This window comes from Camellia sinensis, chromosome 2 (genome assembly GCF_055761805.1).
Source record: "Camellia sinensis isolate YWXY chromosome 2, ASM5576180v1, whole genome shotgun sequence".
In the NCBI taxonomy this organism is placed as follows: Eukaryota; Viridiplantae; Streptophyta; class Magnoliopsida; order Ericales; family Theaceae; genus Camellia; species Camellia sinensis.
In genome coordinates this window covers 109,712,651-109,722,486 of record NC_138962.1, presented here as the reverse complement: position 1 = coordinate 109,722,486, position 9,836 = coordinate 109,712,651, and the positions used below count along the sequence as shown (strand labels likewise).

Genomic DNA, 9,836 nt, shown 5'->3' with positions numbered 1-9,836 from the left:
AGTTTCATCCACTAATACAATATCATCTTCAAAAAGCATGCACCATGGCACATTATCCTGAATATTTCTCATTAACTCATTCATAACTAAAGCAAACAGATAAGGACTTAAGATTGATCATTGGTGTAACCCTGCAGTAATTAAAAATTCACTTGTCTCTCCAGCAGGTGATCTAATAGTAGTCACCACACCTTCATATATTTCCCTAATCACATCAATGTAACCTTTTCACCCATTTCTTCTCTAACACTCACCAGATTATATCGCAAGGCACTCTATCATATACTTTCTCAAGATTAATAAAAACCATATGAATGTCTCATTTCTTTTCTCTATACTTTTCTATTACTCTCCTCAAAAGATAGATCACTTACATTGTTAACCTATCAGGTATAAATCCAAATTGATTCTCTGGCACCTCTGTTATATCTCGCAATCAACGTTCCATTACTCTCTTCCACAATTTCATTACTCTCTTCCACAGTTTCATTATATAACACATCAACTTGATTCCTCTATAGTTATTACAATTCTGGACATCTCCTTTACTCTTATAGATTGGCCAAAAATACACTTCTTCCACTTCTTTGGTATTTTCTTGGTCAACAAAATCTTACTAAATAACCTAGTCAACTAAGCAACCCCTTTCTTACCCAAACATTTCCAAGCTTCAATAAGGATATCATTGAGTCCTAAAGCATTATTCGATTTCATCTTCTAAAGCGCAATCTGCAGTTCAAAGTTCTTAATCCTATGATAAAACCTATAATCTTGGTTTTTCTTATTGCCAGCTATTTCCTCCTCTTTTGATCTTCCTCCATGTTCCTCATTTAACACTTCTCAAAATAGTTCTTTCAGCTATCCTTAATCTCTTCATCATTCACCAACATCATAAAGTCCTCACTTTTGATATACTTAACCTAATTAAAATATCTTATTTTCCTCTTTCTTATCTTAGTAAGTTTGTGTATTCTCTTTTCTCTCTCTTTCCTACTATCTAGTCTAGTATATATGTCATCATAGGCTTTTAACTTAGTCTCGCTCACTACTTTTTTTTTACCTCCTTATTGGCCAATTTGTAACTCTTAAGGTTTTCCTATTCTTCTACCACATTTTAAAGCACTCTTTTTTCGTCTTTACTACCGCTTGAACCTCCTCCATCCACCACCAAGTTTCCTTAGAGTTAGGTCCATTTCCTTTCGACTCTTCAAAGACTTCCCTTGAGATTCTCTTCATACAATTGACCATTAAATTCCATACAGTGTTAGAATCTCTTCCAAGCCCCAAGTACCTTCTTTATCTGTTCTATTTTTAAATATTTCTAGTTTATCTTGGGTCCCACCATCTCGTCATGTGACGCCTACCATCCTTCTTAGCTTAGTATTGCCCTTTAAAGTATAAATCTAGTACTAAAATCCTATGTTGAGACATCAAGCTCTCTCCAGGAATCAACATGTAGTCGTTGCATTTTAGAAGATTTACTTTTCTTACTAGAAAGTAATATATTTGGCTCCTAATTGACCCACTCTTAAAGGTTATCAAATAATCTTCTCTCTTCTTATACATAGTATTGGCCACCACCAGGTCAGAAGCCAACGCAAAATCTAAAATACTCTCTCTAGTCTCATTTCTATCACCAAAACCATACCCACCATGCACCCTCTCAAAACCTAGTTTATCTATTCCTACATTGCCATTGAAATCTCCACCTATAACTAAGTTCTCTTCTATGGGTATCTCCTGTAATACCTCATCCATTAGGTTTCAAAAATCTCCCTTAGTCTGATCATCTAACCCTACTTGAAGGGCATATGCATTAATAGCGTTCACTATATTCTCTCCAATAACTAGTTTAACTAATATAATCCTATCACCTTTCCTAATGACCACAACTAGATTTCTACAAGACCTTTGGCAACTATTATTCCTACCCCATTCCTGTGTTTATCCTCACCATTATAATATAATTTAAAATCGGTATCCTCTATTTCCCTAACTTTCTCACCTATCCACTTAGTTTCTTATACACAAGCTATACTAACTTTCCTCCTAATCATGACATCTACGAATTCTATAGTTTTACCAGTTAAGTTCTTACATTCCATGTGGCTACCCTAAACTTATAGCCTTGGATTAGCTTCTTTATCGGTGCTCGTCTAAAAAAATATGAAAACCTTTGCCCATTTTTCACCGCGCCCAAGTGTCAATGCGACGCCCCTTACTCACTTTTTGAAACACCTAGAGACAGGTGCAACGCGTCACTTAAGAGGAACGGCCTAGCATTTAATCGATTCAAAATAGAATGCAGTTTCATAAGGGATTGAGCGGGTTTTTTTACGTGTTAGTTGTCAGCTACCTAACACACAACCCTCCTCCTTTAAACGAACTTGTGACCGGCGGAGTTGTTAAGCAACTCTGGTGGAGTTACAATGCAACGTAAAAACACAACACAAAATTGAAAAAGGTAAAAATTGACTATTTCAATTGTTCAATAGTAACAAAAATGATTGTTCAACCAACACTACAAGAAAACACATTTTTGGCGACCACTTTTGGCTACCAAAACAAATTTAGTCGCCAAAAGTGTGGGAATTGGCTACCAAAATTAATTTTAGTCGGCAAAAGTCATCTTCTTAGCTACTAATTTTTTTTCGTAGGGGAATGTTGATTATTGGCTACTAAAAAAAATTTAGTAGCTAAAAATATTACAATTTGCGACTAAAAAAAAATTTAGTAGCTAAAAATATTACAATTTGTGACTAAAAAAAATTTAGTCGGCAAAAATGCCAGAAATTGGTGACGAAAAGTAAATTTAGTCGCCGTAGGTATAGACTTGGCTACTAAAACCTTTAGTCGGCCAATGTAAAATAAAAAATTAATTTTTAGCTTTGGCGACTAATAGTTTAGTCGCCAAAAGTTGATTTTCAGCGACAAAAAGTAAATTTAGTCGCCGTAGGTATAGATTTGGCTACTAAAACCTTTAGTCGGCAAATGTAAAATAAAAAATTAATTTTTATCTTAAAGTTGATTTTCAGCGATGAAAAATAAATTTAGTCGCCGTAGGTATAGATTTGGCTACTAAAACCTTTAGTCAGCAAATGTAATATTAAAAAATTAATTTTTATCTTTGGCGACTAATATTTTAGTCGCCAAAAGTTAAAATATTTGGAGGGAGCTATTTTAAATTTTAGAGGGATTTGAAAAATTAATTGGCGACTAAAAAGTTTTAGTCGCTAATGGTGTAATATATTTAAATATATATAGCATTCTCTCATGTTCTCTGTTTATTCTCCTTCACCACACGAAACCTCACCCCACTTCACATGACCACAGACCACCGCTGTAACAACCCTCATTTTAACTTAGTCATACTTGCATACATTTATGTATGATCTTGTTTTGATATGTGCATTTGCAAATCTTGTCTTGTTTTGCTCGAATGTTGCTTGCATGCTTTGTTCTTGCCTGGTGTGTTGCCGAGGTTATCTTGAGCCTAGACACCTTGGAACCTTTCCACACTTAGAACTATCTTGGAACCCCTTCGGTTGATCTCCATCTCCACCCTGGCATATTGGCCGAGATGTCACCATCTAGGCCGAAGTGCACGTCGCTTAGGCCGAGATGTGCATCATCTAGGCCGAGATGTTAATATCTAGGCATTCTAGATCCTTGATTCTTGCCTTAGTGATTTTGTTCCTGGAATGGTATGACCTAGACCGAGGTGTGGCACATCTAGGCCAAGGTGTGGCACAGCTTAGTCAAGTGTTGTCCTTCCAAGCCGATGTCCTTGCCACTTACATGCTGGAGTCTTGTTGTTAGCCGATGTTGTTACTTGCCAAAGTGCTCTTGCCGCCTAGCTTGTTGAATACACCTTGCCTTGGTCTTGTCTTGTCAAGTCAGTCACCTTTTTTAGTAGAGCCAATCAGCCGATGCCACGTGTCCCAGCAGAGGGATTAAGTCAGTGACTGTCGGGAGAAACATATCATTTTGTATCAAATCTTGCTTTTAGAGAGAGAAACTCTAGGAAGAAGGAGGAGAAGTTTGAGCAAGAGAGAGTGAACTTCCAAGCTTGATCGTTGGAGCTTGAACCGTTAGATTCGAGTTTTGAGGTTAGAATCTTAACCTACTCTTGTTGTTCTTATTGATCATCTAGCTGCATTGCATGATCAAACCTGTTTTGCACGCCATACATCGATTTAAAGTTGGTTTTAGAAAGAGAAAATGGTTTTCATGTGTCTTTGAAGAAAAGCCTCGTTTGATCCGAAAGTTTGCATTAAGGCTCATGTTTTTGTGTTTGTTTTGATAAGATCCTTGAGTATGGGTACCCAGGTCCATGTTTTTGAATTCATAGCATGAAATCTCATCTTTCGAAATAGCAAGTTTTGATCTTTGCATTCATCTTTCTCATGTTCATGTTCTTCGTGTTTTTCATGTTTATCAAGAGGGAAACCCAGATTTTCCCGACTTCGCTTTTGAATGTGGCCATCGAGACCACACCTCGGCAAGGAGGTGTGGGACCTCGGCCTAGACCTGGTAGTTGCCCAACTTGTTTTTCCAAAGATAAGAAACTGTGTTTTGATTGGATTTGACTTAGTTTTTGAAGAATGCCGAGGTCATTTGCATGTATGCTAGACTTGTTTTCAGTAGTGCATTCAATAGACTTTGCCATGTGTTTGTAGGACTTGGACTTGCCTTGACCCTGACGTTTGCAGAACTACGTGAGTGGTATTTTTAATAAAGCTATGTTATATGTTTTGATAAAGACTTTGCTTTGCTTTGTTTTGAAAGTATTTGCTAAGCATGAATAATTGTCCCTATTTTGTGTATCAAGCATTATCTTGTTTTGATGACCTTCTCAGAAAGTCCTTAGTGCCAGGGGACTATAATGCAACTGCACATCTTGTCTTGAAAGTCCCTTGCGCTGGAGGACTCTAAACTTTCGTAGCACATCTTGTCTGAAAGTCCCTTGTACTGGAGGACTCTAAACTTTCGCAGTACTCTCATGTTAAATGGCTACGGGCCTTTGTAACATAGGTCCCTTGTGCTAGAGGACTCTAAACTTTTGTAGCACCCTTGTTTGAGATATCTCCCTTGCTTTGTCTTGCTTTGCCACTGACGGTTCGCCGCGTGGATTTGTTTTCCGGAATGTTATCATTTGTAATATGTTGATGCTAGTAAGCATCCCTTGGAGCTTTGAAGATTTGTTAGATGGACGAGGTTCATCCCTTATTATATAGAGTTTTGACATGTATTGTTTTGAACGGACTCCAGCTATTATTCATGCAAACCCTTTATTATTTATACCATTCACTGAGTATCCAAGCTCACCCTCTCTATATATATGTAGGTGATGAGCAAGAAGGCGATGACGCCTAGATGTGAATTCTGGAGCTTGTTTTGGATTTTTGATTATGCCGACTTGACTTGTAATTATGTCGGTAGTCTTGAAAATCATGCTTCTCAACTTGTAGTATTTGTATTTCGTACACGTCGGCTTGAGAAGCCTTTTGATCAAGATGTGTGTTTTTTATGTATGGATGTCGGCAACCTGGCAGACTATGTTCCTTGACCTGTAGTTCGTGCATCTTGTTTATGTCGGCTGTGAAGCCCTTTGTTAAAATGTAATATGTATTTTGGACCTTACTTTAATTGTATCCAAGTTGTAAAGCTGTGTAAAGATGTATGCCATTCCATTTGACTTATGCACTGCTCTTATGGATCACTTGTATTTTAAATTATTGCTTCTGCACTTGTGAGCCCCATATGTTTATACTCTGATTGTGTGTGAATTTTTGAAAGATAGCCTTCGGTAATCTCGGATTACTGGCCGTCACGACACCAAACTACTAGGGGTGGTTTGGGGTTGTGACAACCGCCACCGCCTCAGATGGCAACGGCCACTGCCGCAGATCGCCACCGCCACCGCCACCTCTGCAGATCGCCATCGCCATTGCTGCAGAGCACAGGTTTTCTCTCTCTCTCTCTGCGCGCTCGCTCTCACTCTCTTGCTCTCTTTCGATCGAGCTGTGTCTCTGTGGTACAACTTAAATTCTTAATTTCTCAAAAACAAAATATAAGAACTTGGGTCAATTAAACCCCGATCAATTTATATGACAATGTTGTTTTCACAGTTTGCCCTAATTTATATGATAATGTTGTTTACACAGGTTGGCCTCACTAATATATATATATATATATTATTGAACTTTGTAAATAAATTACTTATAAGAATATATGCATGAGTAGCTAAGAGTGTGGAAAGACTAAAATGTGACACATTGGTAGCAGTGTTTGGTCTCTATCTGGTTTACTGAAATGCAGGTAAAACAGTGTTTGGTTTACTGAAATGATTATAAATAGGAATAGAATATATGTGGCTCGAGCTGTGTCTCTGTGTCTCTATCTCCCTTTCTCTATTTCTTTCAATCTTGACAGGCCAGATTTCTTCAAGTTGTTTTTTGTTCACATCTACATTTTTTTTGCTCACCAACTGTTCGACATTTGGTCTGTGACATGTAGAAATGAATTGTTTAAGTATATATGGACCCCAAAGCATCTCTAGTTCGCTCACCAACTGTTTGACAATTTATTTGTGATACATAGGAATGATCTGCTGGAGCAATTTTAATTGTGTAGTTTTGTGAATTTTTGTTAATTGTTTCTATTGATACTAATGTCCTCGATAGTAATCTGCTGGAGCAATTTTCTGCTGGCAAGATTGATGCAGATGGTTGAGCAATTTTTTGCTGGCAATTTTAATCTGCTTGATAGTAATCTATTGGAGCAATCTATTGATACTAATGCTCTGTTTGAAAATTGGTTTGTGATGCATAGTAATCTGCTGAATTTTTGTGATGCATAGGATTTTTTTGAAGATGAACAAGTTCTGTACTTTTAGTCAGCAAATTCGACCTTCATTTCATTACACTTTTGGCCACAAGAGATGAAGGAGATAAAGGTCAAAAATGAAGAGAAGGCTGGAGGAGATGAACAAGTTCACATCTTCATTTCATTATTGTGTTTGGTATGCAATTAGGTGCTAAGCTTTCCTCTGTTCTTTCTTTACACTACCATTGAGAATATGCTCATTTTTCTTTCAATTCCTAGATGATGAAGAACAAGAAACCAGCTAAGCTCCCAATGAGGCTACTAGGAACTGTTTTTTTCTTTTTCTTTTTTCTCTATGCAAAAACCTATGTTAGTTAAACCTATGTTATGTAATAACTGTATTAATGTGTTTTCTATCCAAACTCGGATCGGATAGATGTTAGTTGTTGCTGTAAAGTGAGAAAATTAGAAAGATTAAGCAAGACAAAATACTTAAACTTAAGAAGGAGAAAGTGTAATTTACTCTTTTAAATATTATATGTTGACATAAACATTTAGTAAGAAAGTCTAATAACATATTAATATATGCATACAACAAACTGTTTAAGAGTACATTTTAAACTCATCCTAATAATCTAAACACAACTGTGCTTGAAATAGGGTCTAATCTAAACACAACTGTGTTGGATGATTTATTAATAATAGAGGATGAAATGATTGATAACCATAGAGATGTGGACAGCAAAGTAGGTTTATTTTCTGTAAGGTTGTCATAGGTTTTCTATTATTTAGATGGTTTTATATATATTCTATCAACATAATTGTTGAATTAATCATTGAGAAGTGCTTTATGTATCATTCAATTTGGATTTACCTGTGGAATGGAGTCCATGTTTTGATCTGTACAAGGAGTGTTATTATGTATTATAATACTAGTGAACTAATCAAGGAGGAAAAGGATTTTTATTTTTTAATAGAAAAAAAACTTACTGATGCATAGTCTCATCCTGACTATTAATGCTTACTGTTAATTTTCTAGTCAGATACATTATATGTTTGGTTCCAGTTGGCTTGCATTGCTTGATTGAATTTTGAATGTCATTAAATTTTGCAGCAATCTCTATTCATGGTTTCATGCCACTACTATTCATGGAGATAGGACACAGCAGGTGAGTTGGTCACTGGTCACATTATTTCCACGACCATTGGTGGCAAAAATGGAGAACCCAAACAGGTAATACTACCTTCTTGAATACCCTTTTGACTTGCTCTGAACAAGTTGAGGCTTGAAAAGTAATGAGATTTGTTGTTGTGCTTATGTTATTATATGAAACAGAATTACGCAGATTTACAGATGAATTTCTTCTGTATTTGTAACTGTTTTTTCTTGATTTGTTAATTTCAAGTGAAAACTTCATTTTAAGCAAACCAGTTCGAACCCCCTTTTTTGTTAAATTTTCCCCCAATTTCATGTAGTTTTGTTGTTTCTTATTTGTGGCAGGCATTCGATTTGAGTTTTTGTTTATGATAGGCATGCTGTAAAAGAGATGGAAGAAAGTCCCTCATCAACAGTTTGGGGTGGGAAAATAACTGGAATCAATTTTGGTTTGGCTACTTGTCAGGAAATTGTAAGCATAATCTCTTTTTTGGCGTTATTTGTTCAGGAAAATAACTGGAATCAAGTTTGATTATCACTAGGGATTTTGAAACTTTTTTTTTGCTTCTTTTCTTTTCTTTTCTTATCTTTTCAGTTTGAATAAAGAATTCCTATCTTATCCTGTTTTTGAAACTCATGTTGTTAGGGTGGGGCTTGGTAATGCCCTGTTTTCTGTCTATCCATGTTTTTGTTCTTTTGTCTTTGTTTTTGCATAAAACAAAATAAAAAACAATATTTGGTACATCATACATGTGTTTTTAAAAATATAAAACGAGATTAAGAAAACATGTTCAATGAGTGGAGGGAGGAGGTAGTGGTCCGAGGGATGACGCAGGGGATAGGGAATGAAAATTTGTTTTGAAAATAATATTTTTTCTTCAGATTTTGAAATTGAAAATTGTTGTCTTTTTTTTGGAAACTAAAACAATTCTCAGATGTGTTTTTTCATTTATAGTTTTAAAAATTCTTAAAAAAAAAAACTGGGCCTTAGAAGATTTGAGTCCTAATATTGTTCCAGACTTATTTTAGATCTTGTGATGGATGTAAACCTCCTTCCGAACAAATTGTCCTACAACTGGCATTTGATTAAGTGCAACTTTGGATCTTGTGACCATTCTGGTTGAATAAGTTGGTATGATTCCTTTTATTTATTTATTTTTTAGTGCACATCATCCAATAGTGATTTCCCTATAAGCCATGCTAGTCAGCATTCAAATCAGTTCCTTGGTTTGCCGCTTGAATCTGGAAAATGTGAATCATGTGGTGCTGCGGAACCCGGGACATGCGAAGGTATTTTTCATGTTTTAATCCTTTTTATTTTCTGATTACACTGAGAAGTTTGAATGGTCATGACCGCTGGACACATTGAAGTATTGCTAAAGTTTTGTTCATTTTTTTACCTTTCAGGTCACTTTGGGTATATAGAATTACCAATTCCAGTATATCATCCTTCCCATGTGAGCGAACTAAAGCGGTTGTTGAGCTTGGTTTTCTTTAAGTGTTTGAAGTTGAGAAGTGGGAAGGTAATGGATATGTTTATAGAAGGCTCCACGTAAAATCTATTTGTCATAAGTAATTAAATCCTTTTGCTTTCTTGATTGAGAGGGTAGCAGATTATTGTGTTGTGTTATGGTAAGAATTTTTTTTTTTTTGAGCTGATTATGGTAAGAATTTGAAGCTCTCGGTGATTATAGATCATTCTGCCATAATATATCCTATATTTGATTATTTAATAAAGGAAGTTGGTAGACATTTGAGTGTGGTCACATACGTGGTGGCCCTTTTCTAAAAGTGTTGTGTGAATATCATTATTTTTCTATTGTTTCTCTGAGACATTTAATTTTATAAATTA

General features: G+C 35.8%; 1 long non-coding RNA gene across 1 annotated transcript; it reads left to right on the top strand.

Annotated features, from left to right (window-relative positions):
* Positions 1–8,328: 8,328 nt before the first annotated feature.
* LOC145819647 (uncharacterized) lies at positions 8,329–9,469 on the top strand. Its single transcript, XR_014360411.1, has 3 exons — positions 8,329–8,456; positions 9,148–9,274; positions 9,392–9,469. It is a non-coding gene; the product is annotated as an uncharacterized LOC145819647 (long non-coding RNA).
* Positions 9,470–9,836: the final 367 nt, after the last annotated feature.